Genomic DNA, 27,029 nt, shown 5'->3' on the forward strand with positions numbered 1-27,029 from the left:
GTCTGTATTCAATGCGCAAACGAATTGCGCAATGAAAGCTCGAGTCGCGTGGTTACGCCTGAAGAGTTAGTCGCCGTTACGGCAACACGTATCGCGAGTCGTTCCTGACATTTCTCTCTATATACACAAATACGCACAATGTCTTTTTCTACACTTTTTACGGTATATTAACGATGTCTTCTTTCTATGTGAGTTGTGACAAATATGTGAGTTAGACAAAGAATAAAAAAGAAAAGGAAGAAAAGAAAGAAGAAGAAGAAGAAGAAAAAGGAAAAGAAAAGAAAGAAAAAGAAGAAAAAGGAAAAGAAAAGGAAGAAAAGGAACGAAAAGAAGCAGAAGAAAAAAAAAAGAAGAAGAAAGATATTCAAGAAAGGAGTCAAACGGAAATGAAAGAAACAGAGCGTCTCCCGCTAACCGGAAATGTTTTGTAAGCAAACCGAGCGCCATATCCGGTGGCTTTGAGAGGGACACTCTATCCGATCGTTGCGCCTCCACCTCCTCCGATCGCCGGATCTTTCATCTTTTCAACGTCAAAGTCTCGTCGATCTTCTTTTGGTTGGGTAAGTTGCAAATACAGTTCTTTTGCAACAGGGTAAACGAGAGAAAAACAGACAAAGAATATGAGAGTATGGCCGAGAGAGAATGGAAGAGACAAAGTTTTTTCTTATCATGCGTAGTAGTAGGATCAAAGGTATATGGTATAAGGGACAAGGAAAGCTCTCTCACCGTAGTGCCTGGGCACGAGGAAATCCAATTTATGGTACAAAAGAATCGTCTAACGAGGCAGCCGAAATGGAATTAAATTGAAACGCAATCCCGACTCGACGTTGGAGTGAAAAAAGAAGTTCCCTGTTTCTTTCTCTTTCTCTCTTGGAGTAACTCTCACACCCTTTCTATTTCTCGTTTCCTCTTCCGGTCTCTTCTATTACTTCTCTCTTTCTCTCTCTTTTTCTCTCATTCTCTCTTTTTCTCCCTCTTTCTCTCTATCTCTATTTCTCCCTTTTTCTCTCTATCTCTATTTCTCTCTCTTTTTCTTCTATGTCTTCTCGTATTCTGAGTTTGAGAAGAAAGAGTAACTTTTGTCTCGAGTGTTCGTTGCAATTTAACTCGGAGACATGAAATTCCAGTGTGCACATTGCGAGCGTAGCCTTCAAACGATGTGAGTGGCTAAATTCGGGTTGAATGTTGAGACAGAGAGAGATAGAGATCGAGAGAGAGAGGGAGAGGGAGAGGGATAAATACGAAGGTAATGGGCTTTCGAAATCCGGCCACTTCGAAGGCCAACGTTCCAGCTGGTATGCCTTTGACACAAACCTCTAGCGTGTTCCATGCAGCTCTCGTTCCGCTCATCGACTTGTGTTAACTTCTCGAAGAGAGAGAGAGAGAGAGAGAGAGAGAGAGAGAAAGGAGAGAACACCCCCTTACATCGACAATGCACCCACATCAATAGGAATTCAATAAGCAACGTGTACGACGATATTGACGTAACTCGTTCCTATTGCTCTTCGTAACTGCCTTACTTCCTTCGATTATTCAATTTTCTTTATAACAAAATCAACAGGGCATTCTTATTCAAGAGATTGCTCATAAATAAAATGACACCCGTCATTTCTTGATATTCGTCATTATTATTAATTGCTCGTAAATTTTTATCATTAACATTCGAAGGGAAATAGAAAGAAAGGATGGTAGATCAAATCAATAGGACAAATACTCGAAATTAAAGGATGTGTTGAAAAGGAATCGTAACTATTGTATTCATTACCATTCGTCGTAGAACGAAGTACCAGAAATGAGTTACTCTCTCTCTCTCTCTCTCTCCCCCTCTCTCCCCCCCCCTCTCTCTCTCTTGTTTCACTCTCGTGTAATCTTTCTCTGTCTCGTCTCATAGCTGAATTGATTCCAACTTCGAATATAATGAAATCGCGAGCTTTCGGCATCAACGAAATCGATTTCCTTATTTAAAGACCGCGAGGGATAAAATATTAACTCTGAGTCTTTCCGTTGTTTGAGGAGCAAAATTGCAAGCTCGAAGCGTCTCGTGGACTTCGATAAAGCCAATAAGAGAAAGCGCCTGGTAAAGTCGTCGTTCAACTAAATCGTTTCACTTTCGTTCTTTTATCTATCATCGTGTCGTCGTAAAAAATTAAAGAAGTAAAATAATAGACTGATGGATAAAAAAATAAATGAATGGAAAAACAATTATTTAGGAAAATGATCGATGAATGATGAAATAAAAGTTTAACTGTGATAAATCGATTCGATTTATGATAAATGAGTATAACTTCCATTAGAATAAATTTTTCATAATAACAATGAAAGAGCTTTTCGAATTTAAACACGTTACATATTGTACTAAGAGTCCATACGTACGTGTTTTATCAATGTGTTTATTTTCTCGATTTATTTCTCTCTTTTTTATAGCGTTTCTTCGCGAGAATTTAATCTCTATTAGTCTACATTCTCATTGGTTCCCTCGTCCTTTCTTGAGTTCTTATGTTGGCGCAAAAATAATCGTTAATTTCATTTTACTTCTTGCACACGTTGTGCTTTCTCAAACGTGCACTGGGTTAAATCTCTCAAAGAACAGAAACTATTATGACTAATACTACTATTACTATTATTATCAATACTACTATCGACAGAAATGAAACTTTTCATTATGTTTTTAACTAAAACATAATGAAACGTTTTTAATAAAAACTAAAAGAAAGAAGAGTATGTTCGATCAAGTTTTATTTCATCAAATAGAAATTGAAATGCTGGCTGTAAATAAGCAGAAATGAGTGAAGATGGATCGTATATTTAACGTTCGTATCGTCGATAAATCAAGTACTCGAAAAAGAATAAATTGCGATTCGTTTGTAAAATAAATTTCAATTTTTGATATTTGATATATGAGCTAATAACATAAGAAAATATAGAAGTATGAAAGAAGACAAACAAAAATAATGGAAAAATGGAACAATTTTTTTTCTTAACACATTCATATAGTAAAATATAATTTAATATTTAAGCTAATCTGGACTTCTTATCAACTCGGTTACATTAATCGATAGTGTTGAAACATATTTCAGTATTACCGTAGACATTTCCGTCTCGTTAAGTGTCATTGGTGTTAATAATTGTCGGTCACTGACGACAGCACGTACTGTACAACGTTTGCATCCACGTGCGCAAAATCACTCGGCGATATTTCCTGCCGCAATTTCTAAACGAAGCGATGAACGCATAGCACGACTCGCTGCGCATTCTCGAATAAATGGACGCGTCGAAATATACGTATATCGAACTAATGAGGGAGAAGAGAAGAGGAGAGTGGGATAGTAGCTCTCGATGAGGGTGCTAGCCCGTTATATCGCGTACCTACACAACATATATTTATTGAATTCGGCAATGAAAGCGTAGGCGGAAGTTGCAGTGGTCGTTCGTTGTGCTGTCGTATAATCTCGTAACGAACGTTATCTCTCTCTTTATCTCCTTCCCTTCCTCTTTCTCTCTTTTTATACTTCTCTAGCATTAACAGCGTTGCCGCCAAAATTCTGCATCTGGCAGGAAAGATAAATAATATAGGGTAAAAAATCGTTGACGGTAGACGCTTTCGAAATGAAATTATCCGTACGCATGTATTCTCTCTCTTTCTCTATCATTTCTACCTCGTTGGCAATTACGTTAAATGGAACTGTTGAGATATGCAACCACGAGGATATAAATTTGTATAATTTCTCAAACGTACGCCGCTCCTATATCTACACGTATTAATATACCTATATTCTAGTGTACATATATCTATTTATATCTGTGTAAATGCATACGATAGTGCACGACATTGTAATATTTAATGGAAATGTTACGAAACACAAATGTGAGTGTTATAAAGTCCGATGGATAATTTAAGTAGATGAATGTAAAAAAGTATCTCCTAAAGTAGATGGCATTTCAAGTGAAAATGAACGAAAAAGAAAAAGAGAAGAATAGTCTTTCCATGACTCCGTGATACGACTCGATGTCTTTTCAATTAACTTTTGAGATATTTCCGAGGCACGCCTCGTGGGAATTGAAAAGAGAATCCATGAATTCTATTTCCTTTCTATGAAAATACAAACAGTAGATATATAAAGTTTCGTACGAAATTATTCTTCGAACGAAGGACTTCAAATTTCTCTTTTTTCAATATTTGTTTCAGTGTTTGTTTCGTCGTTGTATTTACAAAGTGTGAGATAGATTTACGCTAAAAAACGCATGTTTTATGTTATCTGTCGTGCTTATAATCTGATGGAAAAATGCGAAAAATGCGAAACAACGTATTTTCAGGATAAAATCATTCATTGAAATTGTCACGTTTTTCCAATTCTGTCTATGTATTATTGTCGCACTTTTACGAACCAACTCAACTCACTACAGAGTTACTGTAATATAATACCATTAGTATCATCGATTACAAAACTATTTTCTCTATCTTTCTATATCTTTCTCTTCTAAAGTTCCCCTGGAGAGAGAGAGAGAGAGAGAGAGAGAGAGAGAGAGAAAGAGAGAGAGAGAAAAGGAAAAAGTAAGAAATAGATATAATATATTTTCGAAGCTGTCACTTGACCGTGATATCGACCTTCATGTGATTTAACCAGAAAGATACTCACTGAAAGTATTTTTCATCGAAAAATTAATCCAATTATTTACTTCCAATACTCAAACAAAAAGACAGTTGGTATTAGAATCGCTTAATAGAATCAATTTCCTCGATAAAATAAATCTCGATTTTACTCGAGGAAAATTTTATCGACAATGTCACTTTTATTTGATTCTTTTGTAGGAAATTAAACAAGTTATGCAAAAATCAATACTATTAACTCGACATATGTGTAATTTCTCTAAAAGTGACTTTGATTCTTTTAATCTAATATACTGGTTTGTTCAGCGTAACAGTTGTTACGATTCATTTAAGACACGTCCGGTAATGTGACAAAATATGCTTTGAACAAAAAGTCATCAATGTTGAATTGTTTACAAATTGCAAAATTAAAGATTTTTAAAATACTACTTTTTCAACAAAACATTGATTTCGTTAATATCAACCGCATTTTAATTTTGTTAAATCGCACGATATATCCATATCATTTACAAATTGAATGATATAGGGCAAACATATATTTGTTCAATAACTTTTTGAGAAAATCATTTTTAATATGATAAGTTTTTAATATTCTTTATGAAAATGTAAGTCACTAATATTATTCTGCAATACTTTGTCGCCAAATATAAATTAGAAATAATATTCTCAAGAAATTATTGAACAAATATATCTTTGTCTTATATCATTGAATTTATTTCAATATTATCTACAATAATTCATAAAAACAGTTATATCGTGTTATTTAAAAAAGATCAATTTAATCTAACTACAAAATAGTATTTTTGCAAGTTTTCCCTTTATAATTAGTTTTCAATCAAGCACTGATGACTTTTTATTTAAAGTATTTTTTGTCACAGAACCAGAAATATCTGAATAATCATGACGATTGTTACATTGAATGCACAACATATAATTCGTTCTTTATGACATAGTGTCGTTAAAAGCAAATTATTCAATAGGATTCACGAACTTATTGGACGTAATGCAAAACGAGAATCATTTCAATTCGTTAATTGGCAACTCAATAACGTAAAACATGTTATATGAGTACCAGCCATATTAAATACAAGAGAGAAGGTTCTTTTTCTTCTTCACTAGGTATACAGTACATGGTTAGCAAGCTTGAAATTTTGTTCATGCCTCTGTGCCAGCTAGTCACGGTCACTACGTAAACGAAGTTGGATGTTTCAGAGGAGAGTTTGTGGAAGACTTTTACATAATTATGTTCTGCAAGCCGAGCGTGGGAAGAATTAAGACGGCGAGCAACTCCGGCACGTTTCTTAGCAAGTCTGAAAATGTGCTTGGTCTAGGTACCTTATAGCGGATGAATGAAAAATATCGTCGGCAGAAAAAAAGGAAGAAAAAAAAATGGAGAAAGAAAAGATGGGTGGTGCAGAGGATCAATCAATCTTGCCTAGTGAAATAAAGTTTAGAAGGGTTAAGCAAATCCTTTCGACTTTTCTCTTTCATTTGTCGTATTTCCCCTTCCTCTTTCTCTCTCTCTCTCTCTCTCTCTCTCTCTCTCTCTCACTCTTTCTCAACATTAAATATTAATTGAGATAAAAATTATTTATGTATAAGATTATATTTTTACTTAATAAAGCGCATTTATTTAAAAACTACTTTGGATTTAAACTAAATTTGCATTGAATTTACTCTTCAAAATGACATAGTTATTTTAGGAATGTAGCAATGCGATCTATTTACACAGTTTACGATAGAATATTACTAACAAATACTTGTATTACTAACACATACTTTACTTCGAAAATAATTATTTCGTGTTTTCGATGCCACAATGGTCACGTTGACACACATTCGCTCGTATTGTTAACGCATTACGAGTTTGGTAAATGTACAGAAAGTTTTATCTGATTTCTTTTGAAACGAGACATGATTAGGATAAAGTAGAAAAAGTGAAGAAGGTATCAGAAGAGAGAAAGAGAGAGAGAGAGCAAGTAGTCAATCCGAGAGAAAGAGAGAGAGAGAGAGAGAAAGGGAGAGAGAGAGAGAGAGAGAGAGAGAGAGAGAGAGAAAGCGAATCAGGACGATACAACGATCCGCAAAGAATTGCATGGTGGTCGGATTTCCGGTTGGACCCAGAATGCGATGGCGTTGCACGGAAATGGGAAAACTTTTAAGGCAGCTTTCAACGCAAAGTGCTCTCATGTACTACCTGTAACGCCCTTCAGATCCTTCCAGGTAACCTTCTTCCAGCTGCTACCTACACCTTTCCATCCGGATCGGTGCAACATCGACGAAACTCCTAATGGAATATCGAGTCGGATCGGTAGTAGCGAGTTAGAAGCTGCTCCGGTTTTCCTCTTCGTTCATACGCGCGATAACCTTGGAAAGTACATTCTTGTTATTTTAGACTTGTAGTTTATACATAAGACTAGCAATTCTAAATTTATTATTATTTTATAAATTATTTTATAAATTCGTTTATATAAAATATATATATTACTTATATTATATGTAATGATATATAGATAAATGTATATAATATATATGTAATATAATATATATTACCTATATTATATATAATAACATATCAAAGGATTAATTTTCATAACACTTATACTAAAATCCCGTTAGAGAGTTCTGCGATAGAAGTTATAAATCTCAAAAAAAAATGTGGTAAAAAGCCGTTCGTGAAAGTTTGCCGTCATCGTCATGGAAAAGGTAAAAGCGATATCATATTCGCGAACGTGTTCGTGCAAGGGACCACAACGATGCTTCGAGTTGTTGAAATAACTTTCGATAGAGATACCAGAACGATGTCATCGTCTTTTCTCTCCTTTTTGGTCACGACCTCTTAACTTACTCTCATCGTGACCGCGTTCCTCTTCTCTACTCTCTCTCTCTCTCTCTCTCTCTCTCTCTCTCTCTCTCTCTCTCTCTCTCTCTCTCTTTCTCTTTTCTTCGAAACATAGGAACCGCACGGAAAAAATTGTTATGCGCTCCTCGCTACGGCCTTAATATCGGAAGAGGAAAAAGCTCAACGGCCGGCGGCAAAGTTTTTCGAGAGCGAGAGTAGTCCACGGCTGCTTCATTACATTTTAGGATGCTTGAATCGCGCTGCCATTGCTGCCTTTCCGTTCACATTTCGTTTTGTGCGTGCGCGCGCGCATGTGTGTGTGTCGGGAAAGAAAATAGAGAGAGAAAGAGAGAGAGAGAGGAGAGAAATTTGGGTCGAAGAGTTCTCCGTTGCAAGTTGCAGGATTTTAATGAAAGACCCTTGCGGCCATAACCACCCCTCGTTTTCTTTCATACCATCCGTTATCCACGATTCGTAAACACCACGATTGCGACCGCAGAAGTGAGTGAGATAGAGAGAAGGAGAGAAGGCTTATATATACTATGTGAACTAAAGTCAAACAAAGAGGTTACGAAGAAGGAACTCGCTACGGAACATGTTTTCTCTGCTTATCTCCTTTAATATGTCAGATATTCTTTTTAATTCATTTCAAACTTTTCCATTTCGTTGACTTTATTTAAAAGGTTTATGACATCTGTTCGTTGCTTTTTATCTAAAAACTGAAATAGGATTACAGTCTGTATCACAGGAGCGGTTTCACAGATATCAAGTTTCGCAGATATCGCGTCCACGTTCTTTTGGTACGGACTATGTAAAAAAGTTATAATACAGAATCATTTTCTCTGCATTCATTCTAAAGTAAGGAAAAAAAAACAAAATTAATTGTGACAGAAATCACGTGGAAATACAATTTTATTTCAAGTACTTATCATTTTAGTAGAATTTTTTAAAACGATTTTTACACTTTTGTCCCATCTGCTTGAAATACCAATTTCACTTATCACTCTCCTCGCCGGTTACTTTTTATTAAAATATCAAGTTTACGAGAGAACATACTTTATGCTGAACATGGAGAACATAACACGCTGCAATGACAACGAGAACGTGCGGAGGATTAATAAGTCCGTGTTGTTATATTGCGTTTTCCTCTATCTTTGGTGAAAGAGAAACAGAGAGAACTAAAAGTACAGGATAGCTAAGTACAAACGACCAAGAGTCCTTTTTCTCTTAAGGCGATGTTTCGTGAAATGAATCGCTCGAAAATCGATTATTTTAAACGAATCATGATCGAGTTTCACTAGAGTTGTTGCAAGCAACAAACGTGATGCGGACTGTTAGATTCGTGTATATTGGGTGAAATTAAATAAAATCAATCGCCATTTTATCTCACCATTGTGAGTTTCGTTCTTCGCCTATCTTGACTGTTTCTCTTCTCATCTTTTTCTTTATATCTTCTATTTTCGTTTCTCCTTCTTCCTTTCTTACTTTCTTCCTCTCTATCCCTCTCTCGATTTCATTTTTCGTGCAATCGACAGTAAAAAGCGAAAGTCGAAGATGCTTCAAGATAGACAGAAACAAAGCAAATTGGATCAAGTCCGACCTTTCTGTTTTTGTTCTTTGATCTTCTTTCTAGATAATATTTTATATCTCTCGTATCGCGTGAAAAGGAGAAAGAATATAATGAGAAAAACAACTTGAGCCCATCGAAAAAATTCCTTAACACAAAGCTTCTCGATTATAAACAAATTATAAACAGGTCTCTTTTGAAGAATCGAAATATTGCATCTTAGAGAAAATATTTACTTTATTTTTTACAAATTCTCGATTTCTCAACTGTCCCTTTCTTTCTTTCTTTTTTTCTTATACTTATTATTTTTGCTTCGTATGAGAAATAGACATTTGGATTTTTAATTCAAAGATGGAGATCTCTAAAGTATCAAATTATGTAGAAAGCTACGATCAGCAGGCTTTTTTCTTGATGTATATACCCATGAGTAATCTTTTTCTGTCGATTCTCTCTCTTTCTCTCTCTCTCTCTCTCTCTCATCTCGCGAGAACAAAAGGAGAAAGATGGTACCGGAGAGGAGTGTGGAGAAGGGAATACTGGAAAAGGGAATACACGCTCGACTGCTTGTGTATCAGCACGCACGAATAACAGATAAATCACGCGTCACAACAGCTCCAGCGAACCGTTGAGAATCCTCTCTTCGTATAGCGTAAAAAGAAGGCGGATGAGGAAGAAGAGGTGGAGCCGGAAGAGGAAAAATGTGGTCGTTGTTGGGAGACACGAACTAGAATCGATGTTGAATGATGAACGTGAAGATTAACGTTGTTTCTGAAAGAAATTAATCGACCGTTAACTGATCTCGCGTATTCTGTAGCATCGTAAGATTCGATTGTTGAACTTGTAAGAAGTAAAAGGATTAATGTATGAAAAGAGTATCGTCGTTCATTTAATTAAGGATATAGCTATCGATCAGCAAAAATATTTCCCGTGCATCCAAAGCAAATTAGTTTAGATTTTAACTCAATCACTCGAATACCATTCGGTCGATCGATCGATCATTCCGATAAACTCTCTACGAAATTACTTCGAATCGTTACTTCTCTACAGCACGGACCTCATAGTGACTCGATTCCGAATTACTACCGGACGAAATTAATAGCACTTAAGGTAATCCATTATTCTTCCACTTTTGCGCTGGTTATAATGGCGCGAGCGTGCGAGAGCTCGGTGGAATTTCGCGCTAAAAAAAAAGTTTCAATTATAATTTCGTTCGTGCGAATTAATGAACGGGCCCTGGAGTGCTGGACGCAATGAAAAATCGCCATAGAGGGAGAACAGGAGACAGAAAGAGAGAGAGAGAGAGAGAGAGAGAGAGAGATAGAGAAAGAGAGAGGAAGAAAGAAAGAGAGGGAGGGAGCGAGAGAGAGAAAGAGAGAGAGGAAGAAAAAAAGAAAGAAAGAAGAAAGAGAAACGTACCTTTTGACGCTCCGTGGACTTTAATGAAGTTAATGAAAGCGAATTTTAGAGCGCGAATTTAGGCTTCGCGTTTATCATCCTCTTTCTTTCATTGAACGATGCTGAATTTTTTCGATGTATTTTCTTTCATATATTTTTGTCACAAAATACATAAAACGATTGATAACAATCAATAATACTTATAAGTAACTACGAATATATAAATTGCAATCGTCTTATAAATATTCTTTTTTATCGACATCCATAGTTGGTGGATGGATTTTAGCTTAATATAAATAATCACGTTTCGATAATATAAAAGTTTTGCACCTGCCAAAGTTCGGTCCTGAGAGGATTAATTCACATCGGCGAGAAATACGGAATTAAATCCTTTTCCCGTTGGATTTTTCATACGTATCCGTTGTCTCCCTTTCCAGTCCTTTTCTCGTTCGACTATCTTTCTTTCTCTCTCTCTCTCTCTCTCTCTCTCTCTCTTTCTCTCTCTCTCTCGCTTTCTCTCTTTATCTATCTATCTATCTATCTATATCTGTCTGTCTGTCTCTTTTTGTTTCTGTTTGTCTGTCTATCCGTCTGTCTATCTGTCTGCCTCTCTCTTTCTCCCCCCCTCTCTCTCTCTCTTCCACTCACGCGCTAACACATATTCGCAACTTTCTATGCGAATGCTAACAAACCGTAAGAGGATTTGTACATGTCAACGAACGAATCACGTAAACGGGCCACGAACGAAATAGAAAAAAGCGGGTTGTTACTGTTGCTGCTGTTGCTTCATATAACGAAAATTTATTTTTGCGCAAGAGCATCCAGAAGGTACGAGATTCGAGTTGTCGTGGATTTCTCGCTTACTATCCTTTTCCATTGCCATTTCTATGTACTGTACTATGGATTTAATGAAAGGGAGAAACGTTTAAAAAGAATAATACGACAGAACGCTCTTTACAGTAATTCTTGGAAGAAAAAAAAAGAAGTGAAAGGATACTCAATGAAGCAACAACGTACGAAGCTTTTTGTATCTCAAGTAAAAACATTCAAGGGAAATTTTGGAGTCAAAACTCATGCTTAATTATCCTTTAGAACGTTATTATATATTTCAGTGATTTTAATTTTATGAATAGTTTTGTGGACACATTTAATTTGTCGTCAATGTCATTTATTTAGAATCGACATTAGTTTTCTTTCATTTTAAGACAAATCTCTCCATCCATTTTTTAAATTTTACATTACTGGAAAGTTTCATAAAATCTATTTTTTATCACCTAAATCAAAAAATATATGCTTATCTTTTAAAAGGGAGCCTTTATATGGTATTAGTATTGCAATATAATACAATATAATACAATATAATACAATATAATACAATAGATACTCACTTGCGAATCGATTTGAAAATTCAGAACAGCTGTGAGACTAAAATGGACCCTGCGTCATTATGTCAACGCGCTGAGGCAGCACTTTGACGATCCGTGTTGGCAAACGTTTTCGTCACCACCATGGCTCTTCACCAAGAGTACGGGATTCGCTCCAAATACAGACGATCGATAATACGTTTACTGCTATTCAAACGGGCTACTTTGATTCTACAAAGAACTTTTGCTCGATCGCTGGAAAATTTCTGTTTTCAATACATCTTATTAAATTTTGCAAAGGGTATTAAAGTATTCTAATAAAAATGTACGAAAGAGAAATTAAAATGATGAGATAATAATTCGCGGAACGTTGAAGATTACATAAAACAATAACTTCAAAAAGAAAAATATTTGAATAGAGAGTTCATACTACTTTTACAAGATTGGAGGTTTTTAAGAGTAGTCGAGAATCGCTTGTCGTCATGCTATATACTTTCTATATCACTTTTATAAACTTAAATATATATTTTGATTAACTATTAATTTCTAAATTTTCTTGTTGATTTCCTTCATAAATGATACAGTAGTTAATAAAGGTGAAGAAAGAGACAGACAAACAGACAGACAGACAGACCGATAGACAGACAGAGAGAGAGAGAGAGAAAGAGAGAGAGAGAGAGAGAGAGAGAGAGAGGAGGGAAAGCAAGAAGGAAATTGAGGAGGGTAGTAAGCATCGACAAGGGTAGGTTCTACGAAGACGGATCGAAAGAGTCGAGATGCTTTGGATGATCAATGAGCTCTCCCACGACGTGTAACTCGCTTGGAGTTTCCTAATCCGTCTATACGTCTGTCTCGCTGGAGTTACAAATTAATTACGAGAAAGAGAGAGAGAGAGAGAGAGAGAGAGAGAGAGAGAGAGAAGAGAGAGAAGAGAGAGAGAGAGATCGAGAGAGAGAGAGGGAGGAAGAGAGATGGAGAAGAATCGTTTCGATATACGCAGCCAAGACATTAGTGATCCAGTCACTTCGAAGACAAGAACGACAACGAATTTTTCTACGTTTTCAAGTAAATTTAAGGAGGTAAAAGGGGTCCAAGGAAAAAGTAATGACGACCACTCGTTTCTCTAACAGCCGATGACGAATGCTCGAATCGATTTTCGCACTAGGAAAACCGAACTTACTAGAAGACTTTGATCGAGAACCGCTCAAGATAACTCGAAGGCGTTCACCTCGATGCTTCTACCTTCTAAGGAAGAACTTCGACTCAATCTTGTAGAACCCATTTTATTAGTAGACGAGACGGATCATCGAACCCGAGAGATTAATAAACGACGTCCATATCATTTAAAAAAATATAGGTATCAAATATATCATGTTGACTATCCTATTGAAAAGAACTTTAGAAAGTTGTTGAGAGGAAGTTTTCAAACATGAAATCAATTCTAATAACTATAACGTTATAATATTTCACATCGAAAAGGAGATTATTTTCTTTTTGGACATCATTTTTTGAAAGAAATTAAATAATGCAAATTAAATAATTATCGGTGAGTGTAATTTAAAAGAAATCAAAGAAGACCATTCGCTTTATACGTAACATGCAAGTTACATTTCATTAGCGGCATTACTTTGAAGTCCTGATGATGATGAGAAGACGCGTTTGTGAATTACTTTTTAAAATGTAATAAAGCACGAAAGAACGTCATTAGAGTATCTTTTCAGACATAAAATCTTGTATCTTCTAATAACGCGTATAAAAATAAGGTTTTAACGTAGTGTCATAACGTTAAGCCATCGGCAATAGAAATTGAAATAATAGTCTGTAATAGCCGATCTAAAAGCAGAATTTTACGAAAATTTATAAGCTCGACAACACCTATTTCTTCCATCTATAGTGAATGACGCTTTTAAGGAAACTGAGGGGACTAGATTTATGTATGCCTCTTAACTTTGACGTTTTAAATAACACTGCTTCTTTATTAATCGATAATATCATTTTAACAACGTCATTATATTCTATTTTTGTACAAACGTATGCATATCAAAAGTAAATAAACCCATTCACTTATACAAATAATATATTCAAATTTGGAAACTGTTTTCATTACAAATTGAGAATCATCATTTATAACAGGCTAACTATGTTATAAATATATTAAGTAATTTTATTGAATAATTATAAAATAAAAAGTAGATATTGAAATTTTATCAACAAAATATTTATATCTTATTTACAATATGAGAACATGTTTTTTCAAAATGTCTTGTTTTAATAACAAATAATTTTATTGTTAAAATAATTTTGTTTAAAACCGTTAGTTTCAAAGTAAATCAAATTATTTTATGTCCACGCGACTCATCGCACCTTATCGTCGTACGAACAAATTACACTTAATTTCGGCTTCTTGAAAATCGAATCGAGTCCGGAATTAAGATGCGGGAATTTAAACTGACGTTTCTCCTGAGCTGGTCCTCCCGCGACTTCGAGTTTTCTACGTCGAGAAAAGTGTATTCAGACAGGCGGTTCGTTTTACTTCGTTACTCCCGTTAAATTGTGTTAAAAACTTTGCGAGGACCTCTTCGTTTAAAAGGATGCTCGAAATGACGTAACATAGTTTAAATAAGAAAATCTTAATTTGGTGAAAACCTAAAAAAGTCTGAGTATCCTCTATGTAGATATAGCGTTGATAAAAACTGCGGCGAAGCGAGTTCTATTTTTTATTTATCTTCTTTTTATTTTCTTAGTTTTTTATTTACGCTATGTTCTTAAATAATCCTTTTATTGATTCATGGTCGTATATAAAATTCAAGGACTCGACTAATTGAACACATCGATTATTTATTAAATCACTTTAAGAACGGTATCTTTTTTAATGACGTTTTAAAAATATTTGAAAAATGAATCAAGCCGCTATATAAAAATGAAAAGAAACAAATATTTGTGGATCGTAGTTTATTGATAAAAGCTCCTTCGTGTTTTTCCCCTGTAAATTAAGGTACATGTCAAATTTCTAGAAGATAGCGAATACCATTCTTAAGAATAGTATCGTTGTGTCACTTAAGAGGTACTCGAGCGGTCTGAAAGGTGGTACTGGAGCGAGCGACTCTTGAAAAAGCAACACTTTCGCATAGTTCTACGAGACACGTACGTACTTCTTTCACTATTTTTAAGAGGGAATAAATTTTTATATGAGATACTTACCCGAAAATCATTTTCTTTCTTCTCTACTACATTTTTCAACAAGATTTTACAGATAGATACGACAACGAAGATAATTAAAAACGTTTTAACTAGTAGAGAAAAACATTAACGAGTTTTAGGTGTGTCTAAGCCGTTTACGAAGGAGTAAGATTCGAAGTAATTCGAATCATAATTGTTCAATCACCTTGTCTCTATCTTTCTCTTTTTCTTTTACCATTAGCACGCTTGCCAACGAGAAGGTAGAGCTGTATAAAAGTTCGATAAAGCTCACTGGTCGAATCCAATTCGCAGGATAATACCCTAAGCTTACACCTTTATAAAGTTTCCGAAGGTTTTCGCGCGTATCTGTGACGAGGTCTGCAACGTAAAATCCAAGCTCACACAAAGCTCTCGTAAAACGTCCTTTTTCTTCTTTCTTCGATTTCATCGAGAACGAAGTGTTCCGCGAAAAGAAATTGTCATGGAACTCCCAATAACATTCCCTATCTTTGAAATTCTTGGTAAGTTTCACAAAAGAAATTAAAGAAAAATTTATCGATATTCGGCATCAATTTTATCTCCTTTTTTGTTATCGATCAACGACCTGTAATCTTGTATAATATCTTTATCCTTGTAAGGGAAAAATAAAATAAAAAAATAAAAGAAAAGATTTTACAAATCTATTGAATATGTACATACTTACAAGAGAAATCTTTAGAAAATATTTATAGAAGAAATCCTATCGATAATATTTGATTATGTATAAAAAAGGAGAATAATCTATCCTTTACAATGGTCTTGGTTTGAAGTTTCTACGATATTTGTTTGCGAAGATATTGCTTTCGAAATATCGACATTCATAATTCATATATACATATGCACCTAGTACGCATAGCAGTAAAGAAGAAACTGTTTACGTTTCCCAACTGAAAAGCTTGCGTAAAATCCAGGAATTTGTGTAGACCACAACGTCAATGGGTCTTTAAAGAAATTATATAGGTCGGTGTTTCATTACACCAGTCTTTTATTTACTTTTATCAATATGAAAATATCTCCGGGATTAAAAGTCATAGAGACTTCGAACGAAAATTGTTTTATAGAGAAAATTATTTCTCATTCTTTCGATATATTGTTCACAATCTGCTATAAAAGTTAATTTAATTTAATTATTGCAATAATTAATTTTTTTAAATCTTGTATATATATATATATATAATACAAGATGCATAATCATTTAACGATTTGTTATAATTAATTTGTTATAAGAAGTATTATTAAACAGTTTCTCGAAAACTAATTTTATAATTGATATTCAGATGTAACAATTCTTGTTTTTAGTGTTATGCCATTCCCACTTTATTTATATGTCACATTAAAAATACTTATACGTACATAATTTTGACACATAATATCAATTTCTAAAAGGTAGGGATAATATGACAGGGATTATATGATAGAGACTAGATGACAGGAATTAATTGCTAAGCACTTCTCGATTGCTGAAAGGAGTCAATCTATAGAGTACCAACCAAATTAATTGACTAATACGGTTCCTCTGGCAGAACGGATAAGAAGGGAATGCATTAATCATGTTCGCAGTATAATGAATATCTCATATGTCGAAGAAAGAATGTAGGGAAGGTAGTAGCGTGCTTAACGTGGATAAAGTTTTCCGTGCTGAGAAGTTGTCCAAAGACAAGGTCACGCGAAATTCCCACGGCTAGAAATACCAAGAGAAATTCCAGAGTTTGGTACGTGCACATCGTAGCGAAGCCTCTCTCTCTCTTTCTCTCTCTCTCTCTCTCTCTCTCTCTCTCTCTCTCTTTCTCTCTCTTTCGATAGAAAGTTTGGATACCCTTTAGCGAAGCTGCTACGTGTGTTCGTTCGAGGATTCGATGTTATCGGCTGCCTACTGACCATTCAAGACTGACTATAATAGCGGGAAAATAAAGGGTGTCGAAGAGGGTGGAGTGCACGAGTTCGGTCATTTGCGTGGTAAGTCGCACGACTGTTATTTACGGATAGCAATTAACTGCTCTCCGATAGGGGCTTGATGAATGGTCGCGGGGCACGGTGCCAAGCAGAAATTCAATTATTTCGAACGTGCTACGTGCGAAAGGACGACGGTCGAACATATTTTCTTACCGAGTGACGATTATTAACTTATTTGTTTTTTTTCTTTTTCTTTTTATTTATTTATTTTTTTTTTTGTTACCATTTTCCCCTCATCGTGTATCAAGAGTTAATCGGCTACAAAATAACTTATTGTACGTATATAATCGCATATGAAATTATGAAAAAAAGTAAAAGGAAAAAGTAAAAAACACTAGAATTGTTGGGAATGTAATTTGATAATTACAAAATCCTGTTAACGTTAATCCATAATGAAAGCGACAGGAGCGAAACACGCAGGTATGACTACTAAGTATTTAGCGAATATCAATGGCCCGAACTTTCGCTTATATAACTGGCCGTTGTAAAAGGTCATTTTAATGAAACGCAACAATCAAGTTCCGAGCGAGCGATTTTGTGGTTACTGAGCGTTAAACAAATACACCGCTGGCCGATTCTCTCGTAGATCAACAAAGAGTTTGCGCTTAAAGGCACGTCAATGAAAGAGAGAAATATAGAGAAAAACATAAAGAGAAAAAGAGATAGAAAGGGAAGTGATGGTACGATAAATATTATAATTTATGCATCACGAGACATCACGTATTTTCATCTCGTAGATTCGTATTATATTCCCCGTGTTATAAACTCCTGTCTTTTTGCTCACGATATTTCTCGTACTACTCGTCGGTGCAATACCATAGTATACGCATGAATTAATAATTAATGATTTAATAAAAACGTCAAATTTACACGTTTATTATTTATTGCGAGAAAGAGGCAATGATCGATTATTTTATTGGCCATCGGGCAATGAGACGTCATGTATTTTATATTTCCTACCGTAGACGACACAACTATCCGGACGATTTCATTGATTAAATTCTTTCTATCTGCTCTCTCTCTTTGTCTCCATTTTTGTTTTTCTCTATCTTTACCCTACTTTTTTTTCTCTCTTTTGAGGATAAAAACGAGTTCCACTCTTTATCGTCACTTCTCTTTCTCCCTTTTTTTTCTATTTCTTTTTTCTTTTATCGTTTTTTATCCTTTTTGTTTTGTACCTACAATCACGAAGTACCACTGGAAAAGAAATTATTCTCCATTTTTTCTCTCGACTCGAAACGCTTCATACTTCGAACGGCTTACATCTTAAATACGCTTTTGCCGTTTAATCTTCTATGCTTTATAGGCATTGCTTTTTCATCGGGAATATAAATAAATAAAAACTAAAAAAAGAACAACAAATCGAAGAGAGAGAGAGAAAGAGAGAGAGAGAGAGAGAGAGATAGAAACAGGAGAGGAGAAAACCGGTCGAATTCCAATTCCGTTTGGACAACGTCGAGCGCAGCACGATAGACAGAACATTTAATCTCGCGCTATCAATACGGCCAAATTGGCTGGTAAATTATTGATATCGTTCTATCGGTCGACGTATCGATCTTGGACTATACCAAAAGGTTTTCTACTTTTTTTATACTCTATCGTGTGCTATTCTTTTCGAAATCGGATCCAGCAATTTTTATTCGTAACAATGCTTTTTCTCTTTTGGCTTTTAAATTTTCGAGAGATCATCTTGAAAACTGGACGACAACATTGTAGATGATGCCTAACTGTAAATTATGGTTAGGTCGAGACTACCGTCACCGACGTGACTCAGCTAGGGTGTTAACATTTTTGGAGCAACTTTACGGGAAAATTTTACGTCCAACATTTATCCCTAAGCTAATTAAAGTTAACTGCCTGCTTGCATACATTTACACAGAAAGAAATAGAAACGCGTACTCATACGCTTGACTATAGATAGAGCAAGTTAATCAGGAGAACTCCCAAAAACAAGTGACTTTTAATTCAACTTAATTAATTTTCAAGTTTACTGAGCAACACATCACGTTCTCCCTATCTATGAGAAAGTTGTAGAGAAGTTCCGAACCATTGTATAACTTCCTCGAGAAATTTTATTCGACCAGTAATGCGAATAAAATAGTGACCTCGTAGAACTCTAGAAGGGCCAGTAGCATCATGAATTCCACTGAGACACAAAAATGGCAAGTTTTATGCACATTGTCACGCGCTCGTTGTCACCAACAAAGCGCGACGTGTATTCGTCGTTTGGATACAAAGGGTGAATGCGAGAAGTAAATATTGTAAAACAGCTGTCACACATATCCTTGTTAAAACGGAGATATGTTGAAAATAAATAAACGTTGCATAGTAATAGAACAATTTTATTTCACAGATGAAATTCCACTCGAGCTATTTCAGTCAATGAATGCCAATTGTTAACGCGACAATAATAATGTTCAAACATATAATGGATATAAATACACTCTTATATTTTAACTTCTATTCTTATCGGTAAAAGAATAACACCGCATCGCGGTGTGTTTAACGAACGCAACTCAATACAAGTTAACCATTTTTAATTTCCTAATTAATCTCTGGAGTCTACTATGTGGTTACGTAATCGGAACAAACGTGAGCTCCGGGACATTATCGTTTTGTCGTATCGTGATAATTCTACCGTCAATCAAATTTTCGAATTCGATTATAACATGTATATATATATATATATATATATATATATATATATATATACACATATCTACATATATCGTATTACAATCGTTACCGGAACTTTAATTTAGGACAGGAGATTTTCAGCACGCGATTTACAAATTTGCTGATTAACCAAACATTAGTTGTGGCTGGAAAATCTATTTTGTAATCTCAACAAAAGGGCTTTTCAGATATGAATTTTGAGAGGAAATCAAGAATAGTCAACACTAACAAATACTTTACATAAATCTCATGTTATAAATAACTATTTAACCTGAATACTTCACATTTATCATTCTCATTTATCTATTTATTCGATTTATTTTTTTCTGAAAATTCAATAACGAAACGATCGAGACCTTTTCAAAATTCGATCGCTCGATGAATTTTTTCTCCATTACATTCATGAAATATCATGATCTCACTCCTCTCTTCTCATCCTCCCATTCCATGGACTTAATATACAATTTAAATGCTGATTTTTTTAAAGGTTCGTTATTTGTTGTAATTTAACGCTTAAATTATACTTTAAAGAAAGTTGAAAGTTACTCAAGCCAGAGGAGGATCATAGTTATCGTCCTTTGCTACTCTCAAGAACAGTAGGCGTAGCAAGGTGAACGAACTAACTACAAGTTTTGTCTCCAGCTCTCTCTCGTCATTATTAGAAAAGACCATACCATTTTCATCATTTTTTAAGCAAAATTTACTTTCATTTACCCATATATTCAATATCGCTCTCTTATCATTATCATCATTTATTTATTCTATATAATCCATATAGTTCATACATAAGTTCGAATTTTTATTTAAACATACATATTTTATATTAGTCAAAATTAGGAGAAAATAAAAAGATGCATCAAAGAATCGATAACAGATGATTTTTATATCAGAGAATCATGTAGAGAAGTAGAGAGAAAGAAACAGAAAGAGAGAGAGAGAGAGAGAGAGAGAGAGAGAGAGAGAGAGAAAGAGAGAAAATAATCAATAAAAAAATTAAGAAGCATCGAAGGCTTATGCTAGAGGCGAAGAACTATGACGACAATCTATGGTGGCTCAAGTACTTCACTATTTTCGAAATATCCTATAAAGAATATCAACAGCGTGGCGATAACGCCAAAAGTGGTAAACTATGAACCTACCATTATCATCTCACGGTGCCTGCTTCCGCATAATATTAGCCACAAGATTCTTTAAGAATTTATATTCCGACATAGTGATGAAAAGAACAAGGACGCACCAGGTTAATATTACCAGCCAAGAAAATGTTTTTTCTCTCATTCCTTTTATCTATCTTTATCTTCTTGGTTGAGAATACAAAAATTTCGTGGGCTACGTGAAAAGACACATTTTTCTCTTCGTCGAAGATAATTAAAAGAGTTTTCTTAATGAATAAGAAAAGCAAATAATGAGAATGGAAAATTATTCCGACAAAAACAAGAAATTTATATATATATATATATATATATATATATATATATATCTTTCTTCTTTTTTTATATTCTCTTTGATTTTTCATTAAAATAACATTTCGAAATAAATCAATTCGATTAACTAAAAGAGTAATTAATACAAGATTATAAATTTCCTTTAAATACAGTGTTTTAAAAGAATCTCGACATCTAAACGAACAATATTGGAAAAGCAATGGAAAAATGAAGCTCTAAATGTGGAATGATCAGTTCGATACTTACTTTTGCTCGACATTCGTTGAACGTCAAATACGGAGGAACACATTGTATACTCAATCGGCTCCTTGAAAAGATGCTTCGAAAGTCACAAACGCTCTCTCTCTCTCTCTCTCTCTCTCTTTCTCTTTACTTCTCTCTCTCTCTCTCTCTCTCTCTCTCTCTTTCTCAGTATGTCTCCCTCTCTCAAGTGTATCTTGAATCAGTGCTTCGAAATTCAACGAAGAGGGAAGGAGAATTGCAGGAGCTACTTGAACAGGACGGACATTATGGACGAGCAAACATCCCGACAAATAGAAAGAAAGAGAATGGGTAACACATATATGTACACCCACACACATATATCTAAGTAAATAGGTACAAAGTCACACGAGGAAAAAGAAGGAAGAAGGTTGGTTCGTGTAGTCGGTTGACGTGACTTTCGTGCAGCTACGAGTTCCAAGTAATGATTATTCGTTACTCGCTTATAGGATTAAGAGTACCATCCTATTAGTACTAGTCCTTTTCTACTTTTCAAACGATCTACAAATACTTATTCACGATGAATGTAACCCAATTATATGGAAAGACTTCTTTGTAATTTCATATTATTTATTTTATTATATTCGACAATGAATCAACGAAAAAAGTATTTTGAAAATATTCTACTTTATGTAAAACTATAACACATAAAAAACGAACAGCCTTCACAGTCAACGCATATGCATAGACACTCATACCCACGTACTTATACATACGTATAGTATTCAATATAGAAATATATATAAAGATATATGTATTGGGATTGAATAAATCAAGCAACGTAAAACCCGCTGGTTGGCTAGCTAAGATTGAACGACCCCGTTTCAGTGACTCTCACTCCCTTTTTGTTTCCCTCGAAGTAACACACGAGTAGTCAAGCCTTTCGTGACGAGGCTACCTCTCTCTCTCTCTCTCTCTCTCTCTCTCTTTTTTCCCTTTTCCTGATTCTTACCCTCGAGCATCGTTTTCACGAGGAAACTCGTTAACGCAAGGAGGGGAAAGAAAGAAGTAACGATACGAACCGGAAACTTGAAAGAGTGCGCGACCTTGAAGATTACGAGAGCTAAGAGTATAAAAAAGAGGAAAAATAAGAGGAATAGAAGGAGATAGAAATAGTGGAAAAGGAAGAGCATACGACGGCGAATTGAAAATAGATTTCTTTTTATAATAAAAGCTCTGCGAAACAATCGGATTCCGATCTACTGATTTATCGTCCTATAAAATATCCATTCAAATTGTTGGACGAGAGGATGCCGTTAGTTGGAACAGTACTGTCCATATAAACGAAAATGGAAAGGAGAAGTAGAGAAATAGAATTAGTCGTCCATTTTGTCAGTGTATCGTATAGACATGTATATGTGTGTGTGTGTGTGTGTGTGTGTGTGTGTGTGTGTATGTATATATATATATATATATATGTATATATATAGCAGTAATAATAATGGTTTATCTTACGATCAACTAGGTCACGTTCGACGTTTTACGATTATCAGTCCCATGACAGCTGTTTCGATCAGGCCTTCTCCACTGAGGATGGAGAAGGGCAATACGTTTAACGGACATGATATTTATTTTCATACCACCAACAAAAAATAATCTTTCAGTTGTCCAAAATAAGAGCCATGTTACTGTTAAGTAAAGATTGAAAATCTATCTGTTGATATTGATCTGTTGCAATATTGGTGAGCATCGATTCTCCAAAAAATAATATCGATGATATCGTCGAATGTTTTCTTTTAATTACAGTTTTTTTCCATTTAGAACATCTACTTGCATCATATTTTACAAGTTTCCAGCCACGATCATCATATCTTCATACTTTGCTTTCGCACGGCTTCCAATTGGAAACTCAATTTTAAATTGGTAATGCGAACCACCAACTCAAAGTGCACAATAGCTTTCATGGCAGCAAGGAAAGAAAAAGAAACGAAGAGAGAAGCCTGGGTGAAGACGCGAAAAAGGAGTCACGCTATTTCGGTGCACGCGCCGATCACGGAAAGGCACGTGCGCCTTGACGCAACCACGTCGTGACCCGATAAAAGGCACTCGAACGTTTTAGGATCCATTAAGCAACACGAATAGGTCGTAAACATATAAAACAGCTTCTCTTGTGGCCATAGAAAATGGTCGGGGCAACATCTTGCAACTTCAGCCGAAGAAGATAAGCCGCGAAAGGATAACAAGATATCGTCATTGAAGGCAACCACTTTCGCTATCTTCTCTTCGTTCTTATATATACAGAAAAATACAATTTTGGACGATGTAGCATTTTTCTTTGTTTATCAATATTCTTGTGTGCCAAGTATCTTTGCCCGACTATTATTTGAATATGCAACCTTTCGAAACTCTTACCTCCATTTTCTTTTTTACTTTCATTGATAAAACTCATTGGTATTCCTTCAAGAAATTAATAAATAACTTCGTTATAATCTGCTATCTCGATTCTTATCTTTGTTGTCTCTAACTTTCTCTCTTTTTATTGTTGCTTATTTTATCTTTATTTATTTTTTATTTATTTTTATAACTCGGTTGGCCTGAAATATTCGTCGATCTCTCTATTTTTCATATCTATTTGTCTTTCTCTTAAAGAATATTACTTTTCTGTAAACTTTGAATCGATTATATTCCTTCCCATATCAAAACATTTTCGTCTATAAATAAACGTTTTGCTCGCAATGGTTTTATTTAAAATAATAAAAGCAATTAGGTTAAAAGAGAAAGATCCAGTAATTGTTGGCCCACTTACCAAGCTATTTGCCACTATTAGGAGGGCCATGTCGGATTTTCATGCCGAATAATACGACGATACCTCGATTTAACGTTCACGATAACTTTCTTGCTTAAAATCCAATTAGCTTAGCCATGGACATCATACAAATTTCAATTTTAAGGATGAGAGCACCGCATTGCGACACACTGTTGTTTTACTAAGCTTTCGTAACGTAAATTCGCGAAAGAAATTATTAGAAGAGAAATTCGCGCATTCGACTTTTTCAAGAATGTGAGTACTCTTTGGTCCGAAAAATTCAATGAAATGTTCTTCAGAGCTCGTTATCTCACCTCCTCGACGACCAGACGCACCCAACGCGTCCCCTACCATTCCGATCGAAGCGTTCGAGCAAGAGAGGTCACTTCGCTTTGTTCTCAATTCACCGGACCGTGGAAAATAGTTCGACGACCGTAGAACTCCGGAAGACCGATCTCGCATACTCACTCTCATTCTTTTTTAACGTATAGTATAAAATTTAAATTTTAGCGCTATCTTTTATATTTCGTTCTAATTACTTGCCGTTAATTATATAAAATCAGAAAAATAAGTGTAACATTGAAAAAATTACCTAACTGTTTAGATGTTAACTTGAAAAATGTTATATGGAATAAGTAATAAAATGTATCATGCATGAATCAGTTCGGGTACATTTTATATTATTATTTTTTAAATCAGCTAAAATATTAATAATGATGTAAATATACATATACGAGTGCCATGAAGAGGGCAAATCGATTTTTGAAAGTAACTAGTTTTCATAGATCTGTTTATTGAATGAAATAAACTATATATAAAATATAACTCGTATTTTTTATATGTACTACTATACTTTTTACATACAGTAATAAATAATATTTTATATAACGATAATTATGATTATTGTAATGGTAGTAATATGTATGTGAGGAAAGATAAACTAGAATTATTTATGAATGAATCATTTCTAAAAAAATATCGAGCAAGCGTTTATGTTATAAAATCGCATGTCGTATAGTATCATATACAGTCGTGTAAAGTTACATCGAATAGCATGTAAAGATATGTAAACTACATGTTCATCAAATATATTCACTTCTTTGATATTACTCAAGTACATCATTCACCGACCTCTTATCTCCTATAACTTGTTATCAATCTATTAATGATGTCAAGAGGTTTAAGTACATTTGCTTCCAATTTAACGGTTACTTCTTTGAATACAGGTACACAAAGAAGTTTAGTTTTTTATTATCATGTTCAAATTGGATCGTCAAATAATAATAATAATGATAACAAAGCTTTTTTTACCAATCATCTAGCTGTACATTTTTAAAGGAAAATAATTTATTACTATCCAATCAACGAATATCTATTCGCATGATTATGAACTTATGTAAAATGCAAACTTTACATTCACCTACTGAAAAATACGGGAGATTGATCGTTCGAATAACAGAATAGATAATTTATTGAAACCTCACGTCATTCTTTCATAGACGATACAGATGATTCCGAGAAGCGTCACACAATTGAACAATATTCGCTCCGATATTCAGCTAGAGGTAATTATTACGGAAAATGGAGTGGGGAGTGGTACGATATGTGCTTGTTGAATGACGATAAACGACGTTAATTTTCGATCGTTAATTACCTTTCGCTCTTCTGCTCGCCAGAAGCTCCGACCAATAACTCATTAATTAAACGAATTATTAACATAATCTAGTTGTTGTGGGTAACTGCGACGGTAACCGAAAAAGTAACGTGGGAAGTATATAGAGAGGAAGAAAAAGAGAAAGTATAGAGGTAGAAAGAGAGAAATATATAAATATATAGGTTATATATATATATATATATATATATATATATATATATATACAGAGGAAAAGAGGGAGAAAAGAGGGTAACTACCCTCACACTCCAGCACACGTTCAATACTTACATTGGATATCCATTTCCTTTCTCATTGTTTCTCGTTCGCGAACGAAAATGGCGCGAAAATAGGTCTGTGAGTTAACTTTGCAATGGCGTTCGAACGAACATGTAACGATGAGATGGAAAGAAAAAAGTAAAAAACACGGTAAACGAAAATATATACCGAGCCGTCGTTAATACGAGTCGATGTAACGATCGCAAAATCGCTACATTCTTTCTCTCCTTTCTTTTCTCTCTCTCTCTCTCTTCCTCCTTCTCTCTCTCTCTCTTTCTCTCTCTCTCTCTCTTTCTCTTTTTCTCTTTTCCTCTTTTTGATTTATTCGTTTAGTCGGACCGTTGTTGTTGCCTACAAGGCACGCATAAATGCGAGAAATAAAAAGCAACGAAGCGTGAACTCTTGTATGATACAACTAACAAAATTAGTCGTCTCATACGAGTCGAGATTTTTTGGCCGTCTAGAGGAAAATAAAATAGATCATTTGGGACGATATTATTTATACAAATGCAGACTGTCCAATCTTAAAATACATTCGTTTTTATAATAAAATAATTAAACAAAATCACATGACGTAATGCAGGTATACGTATATGTATTAAATGTTTTAGTGCTTCATCGTAGAAGATGGAACAATTTACACCCTCCTTCCTCCCTTCCTCTCCTTGTTCCTTGACTTGGAATTCTCGACTCTGAATGGCACGGAACGTAGGTACATGGTGGCACGAAATCATATAAAACGGCCAAACTCACCGACAAATCGTGCCTCCTGCTTATTTCGAACCAAATCATTCTCTCTCTATTTTCTGCGAATCATTTCGAGCCAAGATTTTCTTCCAGACCCGCTCGTAATGAAATATGCTTTCTTCCACTCTCGACTTCTCCCTTAGCATTTTGCTTTCAGAAGAAGAAGAAAGAAAAATAAAAAGGAAATGAAAAATAAAAACAAGAAGATAAAGAAAGAAAAAAAGAAAGAGAGAGAGAGAGAGAGAGAGAGAGAGAGAGACCGTCTACGTTTAAAC

The 27,029-nt window shown here is 34.8% G+C and overlaps 1 long non-coding RNA gene across 1 annotated transcript; it reads left to right on the forward strand.

The window, feature by feature from the left end:
- LOC124946559 lies at positions 1-24,873 on the forward strand. The gene is made up of 3 exons (XR_007100120.1): positions 1-560; positions 22,797-23,013; positions 23,093-24,873. It is a non-coding gene; the product is annotated as an uncharacterized LOC124946559 (long non-coding RNA).
- The last annotated feature ends 2,156 nt before the right edge of the window (positions 24,874-27,029 follow it).

Source organism: Vespa velutina, chromosome 2, assembly GCF_912470025.1.
Source record: "Vespa velutina chromosome 2, iVesVel2.1, whole genome shotgun sequence".
In the NCBI taxonomy this organism is placed as follows: Eukaryota; Metazoa; Arthropoda; class Insecta; order Hymenoptera; family Vespidae; genus Vespa; species Vespa velutina.